This window comes from Corvus moneduloides, chromosome 10 (genome assembly GCF_009650955.1).
Source record: "Corvus moneduloides isolate bCorMon1 chromosome 10, bCorMon1.pri, whole genome shotgun sequence".
NCBI lineage: Eukaryota > Metazoa > Chordata > Aves > Passeriformes > Corvidae > Corvus > Corvus moneduloides.
This window is the reverse complement of record NC_045485.1, coordinates 13203089-13222971: the sequence shown is the minus strand read 5'-3', so window position 1 is coordinate 13222971 and position 19883 is coordinate 13203089. Positions and strand designations below refer to the sequence as shown.

At 36.9% G+C, this 19883-nt stretch overlaps 1 long non-coding RNA gene across 1 annotated transcript; it reads left to right on the top strand.

Annotated features, from left to right (window-relative positions):
* The first annotated feature begins 11153 nt into the window (after positions 1–11153).
* On the top strand, positions 11154–19678 carry LOC116448492. Its single transcript, XR_004241973.1, has 2 exons — positions 11154–12260; positions 19253–19678. It is a non-coding gene; the product is annotated as an uncharacterized LOC116448492 (long non-coding RNA).
* The last annotated feature ends 205 nt before the right edge of the window (positions 19679–19883 follow it).

Below are 19883 nucleotides of genomic sequence, written 5' to 3'. Positions count from 1 at the left end.
GTATTTTGCTGAATAAACCCAAGGTTTTGCTAAAAAAATTATTGAACCAGCGCATACTACAGAATACATCACTGTCCACCTTTGTGCAGGTATGTACATTACGAACAGACATATAGATATACATATATCTCAAAGCTGTTTTATGAACATGGCAGAATTCACCTAGATAGTCCCTCTTCTATTTTAACTTCCTTTTATCTTTTATATGCAATAATATTTTAATGTTTCCTCCCAAAAAGTAGTGTAACATACAGACAGAACATTTCTAGGATTAGTAGTGGAAAATACTATGCTCTTTCATTCTACAAAAGAATTAAAACAGGTTGTCCACTTAGTTTGTCTTTATTTTCCTAAAAGTGCTAGGTATGTTCTGTGAGAAAATTGAGACAATCTTTGCTTTGTCACTTGAAGTGGATTTGGGTTTGGAAGTAGATCAATGACGGTCCATGACAATCATAACTATAAATGTAGGACAAATTTTGTTCTTTTCATATACATGTATCTCCACGGAGATGCATGTACACTGTCAACAATATTAACAAATTTGCATTTCTCCCCCCTCTTATTCTTTCTCCAGGAATATTTGGTTGAGCATATGTTCACAACAAAAGTGTTCTTCGACAATATTAATTTTTTAATATGAAGAATGGAAAAGATATTATATGATTTTCCTAAGTCACAGAAGGCAAAGATTCAGCGATAGGCAGAGACTGTGTTCAAATTTGTATTCTGCACTTCCAGCTCTATGGACAAAACCACGTGACTTGGCAATATTAACTTGGTAGTATTATTTAAGATTCATGTAGTATGAATCATAAATAGTAGTATTTATTTAAGATTCATGTCTATCAGCTGATAGATGTGTGATTCTGAGCAGATAAAAGCTACAGCTGAGAGCACATTAGGAATGGGATAGAAGCTGCAGGAATCATTTTTTCTTAGCCTAAATTTAGGGAATTCTAAATATCGCGGAATGTTTAGATATTTATATGGGTCAACCATATAAAGAAAAGTGTGTTTCTGCTTTTAGTGGATGAGAGGGAGTGACACGTTGTTGATAGCTGAATCAACACTTTCATTGCTCCCTTTCTTCTTTCAAGTGTAGCATGAGCGTTTCTTACACCATGCTGGGAAGATGTCCAGATGTAGGAGAAATGTAGCCTCAAAGATTTTCCTTTTCTGGTTCTGTTTTTGTCAATGCCAGGCCACAGCTTTCAGTGGATGGAAGACCAGAGGGTCCTGTGTGCTCTTCCAGCACCATAACTAATATGTGCATTATGACACGTGTCACTTCACATTAGGCTTAGATCTTCATTTGCCTAGAATCTCTTCAGAGTATTCAAAGCAAAAACATGAAAATTTGGGATTTGAAGGATGAACATTTCTATTCTAAAACTGCTTAGTCTAAAAGCGTGTGATTTTTCTCACAGTTTTATTGTGTCTGTGTAAAAACATACAGCACTACATATTTATCCTCACCTTAACCACCATTATCTCCATGATTATGATAGTTTTTAGAAGTCTCTTCAATAAACCACTTATGAAAAGCTCTGTAGAAATGTCATACAACAAGCAGCCTTATCTGGAATTAGTAAAACCTTGTCCAGATTAAGGCTAGTTGTAAAACCTTGACCGATTTCTCCAGGCCCAGGATTTCCTTTGAGGTGATGAGCACAATGAGCCAGGTGGGAGATGCAAGGGGGATGCATGTGCTTACAGAAGAGAGGAAGAACAATAGCAATGAAATTTCACACAGTTTCGACAAAGTAAAAAAAAATAGCAATGAAAAGAAGCAGGAGCTGAGTAAAATGAACAGAACTGACAGCATATTACTTGCCTAGCCAAAGATATTTGCATCAATATATAAAATATGTAAATGAATCTACGAGTCATAGGCGAACATTTGCAGCTGTGGAGGATGTTAAAATTTATGTTTTATTCGATGGGATGAGAGAACAATGTGCAGAGAATAAAAACAATTGAGTTTTTAAGAAGTGCTTTGGCAGCATTCAAACACTGGCAGTTATCATCATAAGCTAGAGAAAAGACGCCTTTTTTTTTAAATTTAGTTGCTTCTTTTTGCAGTGAGATCTGTCGTTATACAAATGCATATTTTTCTACTAGCATTTTTCAAGTCAAAAATGATGTTTTACAACATATGTAGATTTGTATTTTTATGGGTAATATAGTTTCCCTAATAACCTTTCCAAGTGAAAGATTCTGCCTGATTCAGTGAAAGCGACTATTTTTTGTAAATTTGATTAGACTAAACTCATCAGTCCGTCTCTGAGCCATGTACCTGATTATGCAAAGGTAGACGCAATACATTATGCGAAAGCTGTTTAGCTGGGATAGTATCGTGGCTGTAACCAAAGTGGGTTTAGAGATAATGAGCTTGCATCCCCGAATACTTAGGATCGCAGTCTACTCTCTAAACTGATGATGCAGCAGCTGCATAATGCAACAATGTAATTTATTCATGTAATATGTACAATATTGCTGTAATAAAAAGCTCATTGGCGGTTGCTCTAATTCTCTGTACGAGCACCCTGTTATTAGTGGCTGTGTAAGTCAGTATTTCAGCATCTTCAAATTCTGGCTATTTATAAATTTCAAGCCACAATATTTTAAAAGGAGAGAAAAACCCCAAACGACCCGAGAAGTTCTGCATGGTGTGAATTGTGAATCTGTTCACACTGAACCAAAACCTGCAGCTTTTTTGATCAGTGCAATCAGTAAACAGAGAAAAAAACCCCAAAGCACGTCAAAGTGACCCTAGTTACTGAACTTTTTTTTTTCCACAGATGCATGTTACGAGTGATATGAAAAGAAGTTAGGTGGGACAAGGGGGAAAAAACCAGTATTCTGGGTTTTCATGAGAAAAAACAGAAGTCTCCTGATCTTGCCATCTTTTTCATTCAACGGTGAGAGTTGTTTATCATATGAGTGTTTATATTGAATGTAGATTTCTCTGAAGTAAATTTTAATGGGGATGTATTAAGTTTCAACAAGAGCCTGCATGTAAAGATAGTGATGAAGAGCATTGCAACAGAATGCTTGGAAATTAATCTGCCAGTTTAACCCAGTAACCGACATGCATACTAAAACACTGATGTGAATTGAAAATAAAATAACCACGCTTGACAGATATAATAGTTTAAGTGATTTCAAATTAACCACATCCCACTGACCGCAAGTGAAAAATGTGTTCATTCTCCCGCAATGAAACATGCTCTAGGGACTCATTATACAGAGTGGAGTAAGTAAAACCAGAGTGGAGTAATTGATGCTGAGGAAGAAGGAAGAGTGACAGCTATTTAATGATTCTCAAACTTATACATAAAGATATCACAAGCACTTAATATATTATTTTTCTCTTTCCAATCTAGAAGTATTATAGAGTTAAATTTATATTGTGCAGTAATTGCAACACTTGATATAGCTGTTAGGAATAATGAATCATGACAAAGATGCACCAGGCTGTAGATGAAAAGAGTGAATAACAAACAACCTTGTGCCAACATGTATGCATGAATTACGGGTGCTCTGTTTCAGGAGAACAGGTGAGATGAAGTCAGGGCATATCTATTGTCCTAACTCTGCCTATACTTACTTTTCAAATGGCAATAATTCCTTAAACAGTTTGAGCATCATGAAATCCAAAGTTATGTGATTTCCTCCCTTCTTTTCATGTACACTGAGGTCTTTATTTGTAGACAATCTGCAGAGTAGAAGATATACAGGAACTCAGTGATCCCTATCCCTGGCGGCTCCACAGGAGCAGTCACATATTCTGTATCATATTTATGCTCTATGGCAGGTTTGGTTTAACTCTAATCTTCTGTATCTCTGAGTAACATCTAACAGGCAACATGATGCTCACAAACCCCAGGTTGTGAACAGCTGAGTAGTAGCTACACAGTTACCTGGCAGTTAGTGTTCATCAATAGTTCTGCTGTGGCTACTGACACTAAAGGGTGTAGAATCTTCTGCTACAAAGCCAACAGAAGCAAACACATAAAAATCTCCATCCAGAAGTCCCTCACAACCTGAATTATTCTATGATTTTAGGGATAGCAGAAAGTCATTTGCACTATATATAATGAGGATGAGGAACCACAACACAGGTTTTAGAAAACTTTTGTCCTATCTTACATTGTTACCTGTGGGGTCATAGACAAACTATAAAACTTCATTAATGTGCCACTACCACTCACTAACTCTACCCTTTTTATTTATTTTGGCCGCCTTGGCTATGTGCTGTGCAAGGCAGTCTCTTCAGCAAACACTGCTTTTACAAAGATGGTGATTGTATGGTGTCATATCTGATCACAGAAAGAATACAAGTGGTGTGGGAACCATTAAGAAAGGTTTTAGCTGTATGCACAGAAATTGTCCTAACTCTTCCCTAAAAGAGGAACAAGAAAGCATTTGTACAGTGGGTTTGTGGCGTGCCTGGCTGTGACACTCATGTGCAGCCTGTTGAGGCATCCTGGCTTTAGAAAGCTAACGTTTGTGATTGTAGCTGGATCAGAATGTGAGGATCTGTCTGTGTAATTGCACTGTCAGGACTGTATAAAAGCACTCACTCATAAGGGCTGGGCTTCTGGGTTTTCATACGACAGCTAACTGCTGCTGATACTGCCAAAGTTGAGTGCAGGTTGCCAGCTGAGTTCCACTTTTGACAAGAGAGTTCTCATCTTCCTTTCCTGGCCACTGAATTGAGCGACCCTTGAGGGTTTAAAGAACTATCTAAAAAGAACAATGGTCAAAAAAATGCTTACCAAATTCAGCAGGACACAAATTCCAGCTAATTAAGGCCTTGATTTTTCCATTGTCTGAATATCATACAATGCTTTCTTGTTGTTATTTCCTTATTCAAAGATAGCCTCACCCTAATGGTATCCCCACTCTCCATCAAGTTTAGCATTTATCCCAAGACTGATTCAGTGGGAATAGCACCAGTCATTTTAGTCATTGTCTATTTTGGGACAGAAGCAAGTGGAATGCATTTTATAATGGGGAGTTTATACTTCATCCAGGACTTACAGCTCTCTTGGCTATCAAAATAAAAACCCAAACCAAAAGGAGAATAAAAAGAAAGAAAATTCTGCATGTGAGAATAGTTCCATTCCCCAGAACAGACTAAACTTAACAGTGAATGATGGTTTCTTTACCGTCTCCTGGCTGTGATGTTCTGCAAGTTTCTTGACTTAAATCTCTTTTATGATTTATCAAGATGTAAAACAAACATGTTTTTAGGCATATGGCCCAATGGTGATGAACTTATTCTGGTGTATCAATATTAATTTTGTGCCAAAGGAACTTTCCTAAAAGTCACAAAGAGGGGGCAGTTTTCTTTATCTTTAGAAGTGACAATTTTTTTTTTTTTTATTAGAGAAAATTACAGTTATAAACCAGCAAAATAATTACACAGAATGCAAATAATCCTCCAAAGTGTCATTTAATGCAGGTTGAAAAATGTGGTGCAAGTTGGTGGAAAGATTACACTGAAGGTAAACACAGGCATGACTGCTCATCAAGAAAGGGTTTTCATAAAGATAACTACAAAGTAGTCAAACAGAAGCAAAACGGGAGAAAACTGGGTTCTAGTGATTGTGTCTACTTAAAACCTCAGTACCAGGGGTCAGGATTTGGTCTCTCTGTCTCAAACCTTGCTTAGCAATCTTTTGCAGAAGAAATCAGAAATGATAAAATGAAGCCAGAATTGTGTAACCAGACTGTGTAACCCTTACCAGTATCCCTATCTGTGAAGTGCATATTTTCAGCCCTTTCATAAAGTCTATTCATTCAGCAATTATTATCCAGCCTAGCTGGGGAAGGGAGTTCAGAACACAGATGCTGCACCTGCTAGAAGGGCTATGGGCAAATTTCTTCATTATACACCAAGGAGATACTCATCTTCTCTACATTTGACCCAATTCTGAGCAACACTACAGTAGACCCAATGCATTTGGACATGAATTTGGATGTGAATGCAACACTGCAAACAAATCAGTCCATTATAACAGCATATTATAGAAGCACCATCTGTGCCTGTGTTTGCAGGTAGAACAAATTCAATTTTCAAATTTAAAAGAGCCCCACCACGCAATAAACCATAATAAAAAAACCCTCCTTAGTTAGGATTAAGGCTCTGCTCCTGTTCCCTCTCATTATTTGCCCATTCCACCAGTGTTGCACACCTTTAGGCCAAACATGAGTTGTGATAGGCTGTCATGCGGTTCGGGTATTATAGATGAAATCCTTCCAGAAGCAGCATCTGGCTCGATTTGTAAGCTCTGCAGTCATTCGTAGTGATGGGGTTACATGTGCCCTAGGCTTTGTCAGATGGTTTGGCTGCTTTTCTCCAGGTTTTTGTTTTTTTTTTTTAATTGTTATTATTAGTTGTTGATGGTAAGGAATTCCTACTCTGCAATATATGCTCAATTCACTGGCAATTTGCATGTTTAAGTAAAAAGACACCTCATTTATAATTAAAGCATTTTGAAACCTGACCACTAGCATGTTTTGGTTAGATGTGTTATTATTAGGTGTAAAACTATTTATTTTTCTCCAGTGGTTTACTTCTGAGAAAGGTGTTGCCTGGTTTCCTAAAAGTTAGTGGTGGGAATTACCTTTGTTGCTCTCTAATTGGTCTGTACCTGTAATACAGGGAAATTTCTAGAGGGCTGTAGAGATGATCAAAATATCCCCAAGAGGTTTTTTCTGTTGCATTCATTTTGTCGCCACATTCAGTCCTGAAAGTAAATAAGGTAAATTCCCAAATAGGATTTAATGTGTTAGACCAAATGCCTAATTAGTGTCTGTTCCCCTTTTCCTTTGGAATCTTAGTGTTATAAAGGGACTTGCCTACCTTGTTGAAAGGCATAATTTAGATAATTGTTATACCTCAGTGTGGTATCAGGTAGCATCCCACAATATGTTAGTTGTCGAAATAGCTTACAGCCGCTTTTACTAAATGTAAAAATTAAAATGCAAGGTACAGTATGAAGTTTGTGAAGCATGATAATTTGTTTAGAATTTTATAAAGATATTATTTTCAAGGTTTACAGTCAATCAGAGGAAAAGGATTCAAGGACTGTGGGACTAATGTAGCTGTGTGGAATAGAGGACAGCAAGATTTAAATATTTACTGATACCCAGAGAAATAATCCCATACTGTACAACTTTGCTTATATACCATTCTTCATATTCCTGATCTATCCTTTACTGCACCTTCTCCCCTCAACTGTGCTAATTTTGGGCTCTAAAAATATGTCATTCACACATGAATTAAATAAATATTGAATAAACAAGGATGTTGATAATGACATACTTCTTGTTCCATCTTCTTCTGTCATTATGTCAGGTGACAAGAAGACTATAATGAAACTTAGTCGACATACAACACAAAATAAAGACCATCAACATAAAGTGAAACTTTGATGAATAAACCCTCTACATTACACGATGTTTGTTCACAAAAGCTACTTATTTTTGAACACTAGTGAGAAAAACAAATTGAAACAATTCAAACTTGATTGCTGAACCAAGAAAAGGGTTAAAGTCACTCTCTTTACTGCTTAGCACTCAGCCATATCCATTGAAAAATTGTGCTGAATTTTTGTAATGAGCGTATTACTTATGTACAGTATTTTGCAGGCAATGACTCCAAGAAACATTGGAGGCTGCTTTAAACAACTTGCAAACTGTTTTAGACATGGGTAATGAATGCACTAAATTTTGTTTCTCATTTGCAGTGTTTAGAACACTACCTGCAAGTGCTCTCAGATGTCACTTGAAGAAGGAAGACAGGATTGGATTAAAGTTTGTCATGGAGATTTTTATTTTCACATGATCAGTCATCCGACTGAGGCAATGCATGGTACAGAGGTGTGGGAAGCATGGCTTAGAACTTTAAATATCCTGAAATAAGTTTCCATATTTATTTTGTTCAATTATTACAAATACACTCAATTTCTAAAATCACTTGCTTGTGAATAATTTATAATCAAAAATCAGAATTTAGAATCTGACTGAATCTTTTGATTTCTACTGAAAAACAGTACGTTTAACTTCAGTCTTAATTCATGTCATTCAACTGCTGCAACTTATTTTTCCAGAGTTTTTCTGGCATATGAGTTTAAACCCTATATGTAAGTTTTCACATTCAATCAAGGTCAAATTCATCTTAGAAGTAAAACAATTTTTTAAAATGAAATGTTAAAATTAGCTAGATCTTAAATGTGATTAATTATGAAATCTCAGGTTTTGATAACTTTCTCATCATCATCACTGATCTAAAATTAGAAGTTTTCTTTGAAGTCTCCATCTCTGAATGCTTTGGCCTTACATTTTCTTTTGAAATATTTCATTTAATGCATACGATGTTATGGCAGCCTGCTGTCTTTTATCCTCTACCTGGCTGAAGAATTTTCAGGTTTGCTGAAATTAGAATCAAACTTGTGCTGTACTTGTGATTTCTCTTATTTTGTCTGGCTTGGTATCTCACATCAGTTCTGTCCTTTAGGGAAAGAGAGAACAAGATTTAAAGTTTACTTCAACCAATTGTATGAATTTCTGTAGTGATGGCTTTGGAACACTTTTAGTTACTGCTTTGATTTCAGTACTTTGATAAATAGTGTCATAACTCTTTCTTTTGTTACTTCATCTAAATTTGTGCATCAAAAATGATCTCAAACTATAAGTTCTCTTGAAGACATAAATCCAGCCCTTCCAATCTAGGAATACAAAACTTTGTTTGCCATTTAAGGATTGATTTTTCTAACATTAAAATCGTCTCAAGTTGTGGTCTGGAGTTGCCTAGATATTTACTGCCTGTGTGTATCCATGTAGCTTGTTCACATAACCAAAATAGTTATTTGTGGCTTCACAAATAGAACTCATAAAAATATCTGTTTGTGAAGTCAGGCCTTTTTATAAGTGAAATAATGAGTTATTCTCATCAAGTAATAATTTACTGGAGTTAGCCAGATTGGAAGGGCGATAGCTCTGGAGCAGGTAAGGAAATGACAGCAGAAAGTTCTGTTGTGTAGAGTTTTAACTTTCCAGAAGACTCTCAAGAAGGGTGGACGGGAAAATGGGGGAGAAGGAAAGAGACAACAGAAGGCAGAGAAAAGCTGATGAGAACCGGTATCAAAAAAATGGTGGTACCCTGGTGTTCGTGGAAGAACACTTTGGAGCTCCACTGAGGATAGGCACCTGTCAAACTCCCAGCAGGGATAGACCCAGGGTGGTGGCTCATTGAGCTGTTAGCATTGAGCAGAAAAGTCGCACAGGACAACTCGGCTCTTGCTCATGTCCTTGTATCCCCTGGGCTAATTTCAGCTACCTGGTGGTATATGATTAACAACAGAGAAACAGGATGGAAAGAGTCCAGTATTTAAACAGAAATGTTACCCTTTATTTTGCTATAAGTTAGTGGTTTATAAATGGATGTCTTAGACTTTTCTGCAACTTGTTCCATGTGGGAAAGAATAATGCCTGAACAGAATTTTCTTTTTTATAAGAAGAAAATGATCAGGAAAGTTGAACATGATGATTTCATGCCGTGACTATAATGCAAACACATATTTAACCATCATTGTCTCCTCTTCATATAATAACTGAAAACATCTGTACTGTGCACTGAAACATTATATGCTGCATTACAGTTAGAAATGTGCTGAAGGGTTGGATTGGGTGTTTATTTATGGGCCATGAAAAGTAAGATTTTCTGCACTTCTCATGTACAGCTAAATAGCCATAGGTAGAGTACTGAAAATTTTGGAACCCAGCAGTCACTGTGGGAATGACTTCATTATTCACCAAAGGAGGTTTTTCCAGCAGAGCTGAGTTGCTGACAAACAATAATAAACATTACTGAAAGTTGGAAACAAGAACTCAGGGATGTTGATTCTGACTGTAAAAAATGCTCACAGGGCATGGAGGGCAAGATGCTCTCAAAATGACAAGGTACTACAATAGAGGGATCCCATTAGAGCTGTGCACATACATTTTCTCTATTGACACAGAAGTGTTCTGGCAGGCTCAGCAAACAAGCAGCTTCTCCTAGCTGCCTAGTCTTTACCTGTTGCCACAAGTAGTCTAGAAATGTATTTTTAATGGGCACACAAATGTTTCAACGATGAAGTAGACTCTGGTGGGGACATAGCAAATATCTTCTTGGTGTAGCTTCTGAGAGCTTTTTTAGCACAAAAGGTATCACTATGTCTTTTTGCTGAAGCACTTGACAGTTCATGACCATAGCACAAAATATTGTTTGATATTAATTATATAATATTTGCTTTGTCGGCCTGATATTTTACTGGTATTTGAAACAATGTGATTGCTTTAAAGAGCTCACTCTACAGTTAATTAATTTTGCAAATAACTACTAAGTTTTTTCCAACCTGAGCAGATACCAAATGCTCCGTAAGGTTTTCTCTGGAGCTTTGATTTTCTCTCTCCTCTGACTCTGGCTTGAAGTTTAAAACCAAGAAAGCGTAAAGCCCGTGCTCGTGATGGTGGTGTTCACAAAGAAGGACACAAAGAGTTTGTGGAGCCAGTTTCCCACTGAGCAGCAGAATGAGGAAAATCTGTGCCAGCTGGGGATTTAGGTGTTGATTGTTACATGACCCTTGCAAATATATTTACAAGAAAGAATGAATTTTACCAATTGATGACTGAACTAAATGTAATCTAATATTTTTTTTTGCCATGGCTAAAGCAATTTGAATGGCTCACATTTTCTCTGGCCATTGAATATGTCAGTTATTTACTATCTCAGGTTTGAGTGCCTATGGCTCTGCCAGAAATTGTTGGTTGACTTTCAAAGTGGATCCAGATTTCTCTCAGAGAGGTCAACAGATACGCAGGATTTCTGGAAGTGCCCCAATTAAACATGCGTCATTTGCACTGATTTTCCACGTGATTATCTCAAATAGCCATGGAAGGGCACAGTTATCAATCAGGAGACTGAAGGACTCAGGTCTGTATAACAGAGAAAGCTGAAGACATGAAGAGAAAGCTCATTTTTCTTTGCTCTCCAAGTGTTTACTGGGATAGGTAGTTACTATGGCAAATCGAGTATAGCTGTGAAGTTAAGGCTGATTCTATCTATCTTTATAGTGGGAACCCAAAGGGTTTTCAGCCTGTAATGCTGGATTTTTTGAACACAGGGTAGAGGAAATGAACTTTCAAACCAGAGGAATTCAGATCAGATGTCTGAAGTTAAAATAACAGACTGAAAAACAGTTGTTTGCCCTGCCCATAATGTCTTTACAGGTTGGATTGTTTTCTCTAACCTAGTTCTCACTCCAAAAATTCTCAGTGCCTTCAGGAGACAAAATAAACCTAGAGACAGTGCATCTCCTCTATGGTCTGCCTGTGTATCAGATTCTTTCCTGAGGCCTCTTGGTGTGGATCTGTATGGGATCCCAATCTCTCATCTGCCTGTTGGCTCCTACCAGGCTGCCATGTTCCTCACTAAAGTAGTGAGCACTCACTACTTTAGTGAGCTCACCTCTCCCTCACTTGCACATAGATCACTCTTTTATTATAATTAATATTTTCCCCCTCTCTTCCCTAGGAGAAAGCTGAAAAGATGTGATGATGCAGAACAATAAACACAGCTGAAACTTGATGGCCAACATGTGACCATCCTTCATTATTTGTGCTCTGATCTCAGTGTTGATGGCTGCTTTGAACCAGAAGAGGTGGCAGGAGCATTTTTGTTCCAAAAGATATATTGCTCATATTTGTTATTGCTTCCCTACATGTAATGAAAAAAGTAAGCCAAAATCAGAGTCTTAGCAGTAGACAAAGACCTTCTTTCTTTATTCTGGATAGTCTGGAAAACAAATCCCAGGTTGAAGTGCAGACTTGCACGATCAGTGCCTCACTAACTGCAGCCCTACAGCTTCAGGAGACTCATTGCTGCTGATAAATCATTTCTAACTGACTCATATTCCATCCAGACACACCATGGTGGTACTCTAGAAGCCCACTCTGTAGTACATGTAGTGGTGGTGGAAGCTCCTTGCCTGTGGTGGCTTAAAATATTTGGAGGGGATTTTGTGGAAAAGGGAGAAGATGAAGTACACACATTTTCTCAAAGACAATGCTGAGTGATGTTTCCATCTGCTCTTCTCCCTGACAGGACTTCAATGAAGATCCAACGGACTGCTGGGAGCAGCAGTTTCTCTTAAGGTACTTCCTTTGCTTGCAGATGCCTTCCTAGATTCCTACTTATAATGGTATGTATATCTATCAAGCTCAGGTTCTGTTTTCCAGGACTCCTTTTTTGTCCCCTTTCACCGCAGGGAAGAGGTCCAACTTCCTGGTTGTGCAACAAGAAAGGTGTAGGTAAAATTTCTGAGAACTGTCCAAAAAATTACTGGTTTACTCTTTGTTTAGTGATTTAGTGTTTGAGATATTTAATAATATCTTAAACACTTCAACTAGAGCTGAAAAATGGAATTTTCATGTTAGTAAAGGGTTACACTGATTTAGCTGAGTCTGTCATTGTTGCAGTTTTTGTCACCTCATAAGAAACATCCTACTTTTCTCCATTACTGCAAAGAATCAAGGAGTTATTTGCCTCTCCAGAATATAATAATACAAAATATAAAAGTAGATTCTGATCATGTATGTTCAACCCATGTATTCACAAGAATCAGATTGTACAAACTCCATACCTTAATTCGTTGTCTTAATTATCTAATTCACATCAATCTAATTTATGTAACAAAACTAATCTGGGCCATAATTCCCTGCTATTATGGGATAGAATAACTCCATCAAACTCAACAGACCTGCGTCAATGTATGCCAGTAGGGAATTTAGCCTTAATATTCCAAGGAGCAATATGGCACATGATTCACTTTGGTTCACATTTTTCCCAAGGTCTTATGTAAAATAATTTTATTTTTAGTTCAGAAGAGAAATGTTTTTACAGACAGAATTGCATGTTTGTACAGACATTCCCAGAGATCCAAAAAGTATCTTTTTGTCTTCAAAAAATAAAATACAAACCAAACATCCTCAAAAGAGAAAACAAAAGGGCAATTGCTGTGCTTGATACAGCATCATATTGGATGCTTTTGTGTTGATGCAGCTGTTCCAGTGTCTTCAGCCTCTGGTGATGGACCAGAGTGAAGCAGAAGTCAATGGACAGATTTTGGTTACTCTACAATCCCATTTTAGTGTATGGAAGGAAAATTTTGAACACAACAAATTTAAAGAAGTTGATTAAGACAGATTTTTATGTAAGACTTTTAGCACTCCAAAGCCACTCAGTTTTGTGTTAAATTGAGGAGGCTCCTTGGCAGATTTTGAACAAAGCTTTCATTGATTCAATGAATTGAGGATCAACAGAAGCTAACAGTTAGGAAACATTAAAGATCTGGATTATTGCTTGTCTCAGTTTTTTAAGGAGACTTTGGAAATTCCATCAAAGAGTATGAGCTATAGATTAGTTCACACAAAATATTCCTGAAACTGCTGTGTCAGCTCTTCAGAAAATGTTCAAGTCCATTATATTTCTTAAGTAATTATTATTGATTCAGCTAATGATCCTGAAATGAAAAAGTGTCAATGGTGGAAGCCAAGTTTGCAAAAGAAATATCCATATAATTCCAAGATGAAACTATGCAAAAACATTAAAAAAATATATCCATGATTTTCTCCCTCTAGCTCAATGTTAAAGTTCAATTCCAATTTTGTTTTGTCTTTAAAGTTCATCCTTTAAAAATAAGACATTTTTGGCAAATAAATTTCAAGGGAAATGAAACTTGTAGATTTAAAGGATTTGATACAAATTTGTAATGAATTACTGTTGTGTTTTGGAAAACTGGTTTTATTATTTTTGGAAATAAAGGACAGTTTCCAATTTTTTATCATCTTAGAAATATTCACAGTCGCTGTTTATGAATTTGTTTAGGACAGGTTTTTCATTTCTATAAATGTATGCAAACTTTTCACTTTTCTTTTTATCCTAACTAATTCTAGAGAAACTGTGTGTTACACTTTGCGAAGAAAAGAAGTAAAGAAAAGAAATTTATACTGTTACCTTTGGTCAGCATTTCATTATGCTGGTCAGATACCAATGCTAGGTATCGTGAAAAATAGCAAGCAATACTTCCTTTGAAGTTTAACAAATAGAGAAATAGCATCCAAGGCTCAGAATGCACCAGCTGTAAACACAGTGCATACCCATAGGCAATTACTGCACATTCACAGTGGCAGTATAGCTTTCTGTATTATTAAATAACTTTCTGAAAACCGAATTTTCAGGGCAGTTTTATGATGTGAAAGGGAGAGGAAGAAGGTTAGGATAAAACTTAGCTTCATTCAACACTGGCGGCTGTGGTTTTCAATACCCATAAATATCTAGACAAGAGCCTTCTGCCTCCGCACACGTCCATGGTTAATGTGTGCAATGTCGCGATGGTCACGATGCTGAACTCCAGCCCATCAGGGCGCTAATTTGATCTCTGGCACACCCTTATTATAACCACCATAATGAGTGTTCCTCTGTCAGGAAGCTTCCACACCTTATTTCCCATCTGATGTGAAGCTCAATAAAAATCCCTTAAAACCATTCATTAATCTATTGCATATAAACCAGTTTGTAATACAGATATAAGCCTCAAAGTAGTGCTAATTTTATAATGTTTGTTACTGCTAAGAAAGCCATGTTAACACTGGTGAGGTGTCAGGAAATGAGTAAGTATATCTGTATTTTTATCTATTGAAGATCACTTAAGTGTTCTTTTCACTTATCATCAGTATGCATAGCACACTTATGGGCACAATAATAGTTCAGAAGAAAGGAAAGAACACACAGAAATGCCAATGAAAATGAAATAAGGTAACTTCAAAATAGGGGAAAAAACGTGCTGTCTCTCCTTCCCAGCAAACCCAAATAGTTACATTCAAGAAATATTATTTCTCTAAGATGACTGTCAAGGAACCAACAGAAAACACATCCCAAGGAAAACTGGATAGAAGATGTGGGAATAAAGGCTGCAGGATTCTTTCCATCACAATTTCTTGCTCTGTCAGAAGTTGCTTTATTCATATTATTAAGTGGTATGATCTGCCAAGTGACAGGAGGTCTGGGAAGCTGGGGAGAGGTGGGAAATGTACCTCCTACTCACTGTTTGCTTTTAAAATGGTATCGGATCTATGGAAAGAGCAGCTGTAGGAGTACTCTCGGAAAAAAAATAAAAGAAGAGTGAAGAGATATTCTATTCAATGTATTTGAGAACTGAGTGGGGAAAAAGGTAGTTCATAAGAGGAAAGAACAGAGAAAAAAGGAAAAAAACAAATGAAAAAGGATTGAAGGAAGCAAAACAAGAAATCATGTTATTTATTATGCTTCTTCAAACATTGTGTGTATGTAGATGACCAGTCCTAGCCAATATATGATATAGCACCTGCTCAGAATACACACCAGCCATTATTACAAAAGGAAAATTTGGTGGATGTGGCATCATGTAGCTGAGAAAGGCAAAAAATTCTCATCAGAAGACAGGAGAAAGCCAAAAATTGTCAAGATGTTTTTGCTAGTATTGCGTTTTAGCTCTCCTTATAGCAGTGCAGGTTGACGACAACCTAAATGAGCAGCTCTGGCATAATGCCACAATTGAGAGGAAAGCCTGCTAGTTGGAGGCACGCTAAAAACACTGGGCTTGCTTCCACACTCTGTCAAAACAACGCTCGGACGGATGGAGGCGTGGGCTTCCCAAGGCTGGTTGTGGATCCAGGATTCAGTGCTCCATACATGTGGCGTTAATTCACAGCATTGGCATGAGATGCTGCAATGACCTCATGGCTGTCAAGTGCCCACCATAAGAGAGCTTCTCCCTTCCCAAATTGCCCTGGCAACCTCTTTTTCTCATAACATCAGGAACAAAGAAGAGGATGGCAGCTGAGTACCTCTACACGGGAGAAATCCCCAGCTGGGGTTAACCTTTGCTATACAGTGGTCAGAGTCAATCATATGGTGAAAAATGTCCACAGCAAAGCAGCAGATCTTATCCTTTGTGCTATATAAAGGACTCCTGTCCAATAATATATATACTTACATACCTGTTATAGATCTTTTTGCATGTATATTCATGCATGAAAAAAATGGCAAGGTTTGTATTCCACACAAATAAACATTAAATGTTTTAGCATCATGACCCTCCTCATATCCCCCCCTCCCATTCCCCCTCTACCTTTGAGAATAATGTAATTTTATGCATTCTCTCCTATCCTGGGCATGAAAAAGTAAATGCTGTATTACCCCAACTTAGGTAACCCTTAGGATAATTTTTTAAGCAGCAGGAAACTAGGCTATCTGGCTGGGTAGATAATGATATCAGCTGCTTCCTTCCAAAACAACAGGTGCTTTGGCATAAAACTGTATATCATCATACTGAGATGATGACATCAGTTCATACTTCAGCTTAATTATAAACTACCTCCATTAATCCTCAAATAATTAAACATTTTGTGTATGGTGCAAGGTGAAATATAAAAGCAAAAGGTGCCTAGATGTTCATCACAGGGTTAAAATGGCAGTTTCTGAATCGTTAGTACTTGTGTCTGCCTATTTTAATGTAAACTTCAAACTGATTTTAAGCATTTGTTTATATTTTAATGTTCCAGCCATGAGGAAGGTGAAAATAAATACACCTAAAATTCAATGCAAACTTGATGAAATAACAAAGATATATTGATTGGAGTCACATGGAATATATAGGTGCATAAATATAATGCAGAAAAAACAAAGATGTGAGGGATAAGGCTTTGCATGTACAAGAATTATTGGGGGATAAGTCATGGTTCATGGCCCACTAGCAGAATAAACATTGCAGCATTTTGTGTTTGCAGATTTTATGCAAGAAGATCTTAACCTCACATTCAGGAGCAGTACATCTAAATAAAACAAGCTCTGGACAAGAAAGCACCATTTATTGAAACAGATTGATTGAACTTTGTAAAAAAAGAAGTATTATTGAAAAGCAATATTAACATAATAGAACTTAATTTCTTTTTAAAATAATTTAGTTCACACAGTATGCAGTCACTTGAAAACTATACATTCTCTCCTTGCATTTTCACAGTCTGTGTATATGTCCATCATTTTTTCAAAACTCAACAACAGATTGCTCAATTTTTGATTTGATATGTAAATTAGCAGACAGAGTGAGAGCTGAATTTGTAGGCTAAAAGAGCAGAGGAGCACAGCAGATAAAAGATTATGTTCTTCTGCCTTTAAAATATAGCACTGACCTTCTTTAAAACAGATGCTATCTTCAGGAGCCAGATGTGTCTCCAACCAAATTAGTTATAAGAAATACATCCAAGGACATAGCCATTTAAGAATCAATAAATTATGCATTTGTCATTTGTTATTGTGTGAGGCTTACGCTGACATTTTTGACATGAATAAAAGTCTCTGTCCACAGTAATAGCATTAACAATTTAACAGAGGTGGTTTTATACCAAAAGAGAAGTGGTTTGAAGAAATTACTGTTTACCACCATGTACATATACACACCTTAATTATTCATTGCATGTCCACTTACCAACCTACTTCATGTTATGTAAGGTGTACTAGATTAGAAAGTTAGAGGTTGGGCACGTGTGCTGCACTGCTGCTATTTCAACCCACTTCAACCTGAAACAAAGAAAATTATTATAACAATTATTTTCTATTCAGACAACCAAATCAAGAAAGTTCTGTTTATTGGTGGAACGTTATGAAAAATTCCTACGAAGAAGAATTTTATTTTTCTAAAAGCAGAAGCCATGGTGGAATTTTTTTTGTGGGTTTAGTCGAAACATTTGGATGACCATATGGAACTCTTAGTGGTGCCATGGGACCATGCAGCTATGAAATCTGATCACTATCTCCCTAGTGACAGCTGGAGCCTTTACACCATCAGAAAATTTTCAGACTTCTAATTTGTCATAACTACCTCCTGTGGAAAGAAAATATGTTATGTAGTTAGATACAAGAATCTGAGTCTACAGTGCTACACATATCGGCTTCTCTTCCTTTTAGCTTTCAAGATTCAAATTAATTCCTTGCATCTTATGACTCATTGATGCAAAAAATAAAACATACACACAAAAAGAATAAAAAAACATATGGGGTGTTGTGAAATGAGGGTTATCTCTGCTGTATAGTTATAGTGGAGAATGACTTATTTTGAAAAACCTACTTATGTAACAAATGTTGATCCATGCACTTCAAAGTTTCTTTTTATTTAAGCCTTCTCTTCAGTTTTACTCTGCTTAGCAAATTAAAGTGTAGCTTTGCAATGGTTTCCATTATTTTTAAATTTTTAACATGTGTATTCTTTCATCACCACATCAGGCCTGAAAAGACACAAATTTGAGTCATTTTTATTAGAGGAACTCATGGGAGAAGGAGATGAGAGTTCCCTGCCCTCTAGAATCACACACTTGAGAGAAAAAAAGCTCACAGCTGTACCCAGGAAACAAGTATTGTTTTGACACTCAGAAATATAGGTGTCCACCAGGCAGTCATTTTGAAAATAATGGGGAACGTGCTTATGTATCTCTATATATTTCTCTATGGGGGCAAATAATCCAGCAGAGCTGAGAATCACGTCCCCATGTTTGTTTGCTGTATAGCCTTGGCTTGCTTTCTGGTCTCCCAGGGCGCTTTCAGAAGTTTGTGAGATATAGCTCAGTGACTGTGAGCAGGATAAAAATGTAAACATATGTAATAATTTTCTTTTCTATGGCCCTTCTGGTATCCTTGCTAGCCAGACATCAAAAATGCCTCACTTCAGGCATGGATACTGCTGATTCATACCGTGGGTACAGTTGTGATGGATTTAGAGAGGAAGTTGGGTGCTGCATATAGAAGAAGCTGAGTGTTGTTTAATCTTCTTGACAAGAAAAAGATAACTTCTGGGTTAGGATCATAATCCTAGTGCTGTTTATGACTTTTGAACTTTCAGCTCAAGTCAGTATTTTATAAAGTTAATGAGCAAAATTGACAGTAAGCTTCTAATAAAAGATCCAACAGAATCTTTCTCCCAAGTCTTATAAACACTAGTCTCTTCTATCATATCTAACCATTCTGGACAGAATGAAAGAAATCTAGGAGTACTGATCTGAGACAATTGAAGAAATCCACAGATTATTTATGACTATTTATTACATCAGAATGCAAAACTGAGGTAGATCCTAATTAATTCCAGACTAATTTTCTGTATAGGAGAACTGGAAGAAGAGAGGCTGTGCAGCGCATGTGACAGAAAAGAAAGCACTGGATAAAAGGCGCTTACTGTTCCAGTATGAATAGTACAAGACAGTGTTAGGAAGATATTTGCTTAGATTACTAGAAATGATAAAAGACTTTCCATTAAAAAACGATGAGGAAAAACTGTGCATACCCTAGGAGAAAGGAAAGAAACGGCAGGGATAGCATCATGCTATGTAGCAACCTGCCACCAGCTTAGAAATGGACAATAATGACAAATGGACACAGGGGATAAAACCTCAAACACACTGTGAAGAGTTATCTTGGGCAGATGCACAATGTGTTGTATCTATTGCTGACAGTTACCCAAGGTTTCTGCTTTTTCTACACATTGACAGTGTTTGCATTGTATGGCATGCCAATAAAATATTTTGATTTGAAGCTGAGCACTGTAATTGTTTTTTCCTTTCCTTAGGAAACAAACCATGATATGTAGGTTGACTTGGAAACTCATATTTCATGATGTCTTGTCCCCTTCTATCCTGTTTTTGCAAAACTTCCTTTTAGTACCAGGGCCATTCCCAGATGCCCTGGAGCCCCGATGCACATCATTCATACCATTTTTAAGCCATATGAAGTATCAAGA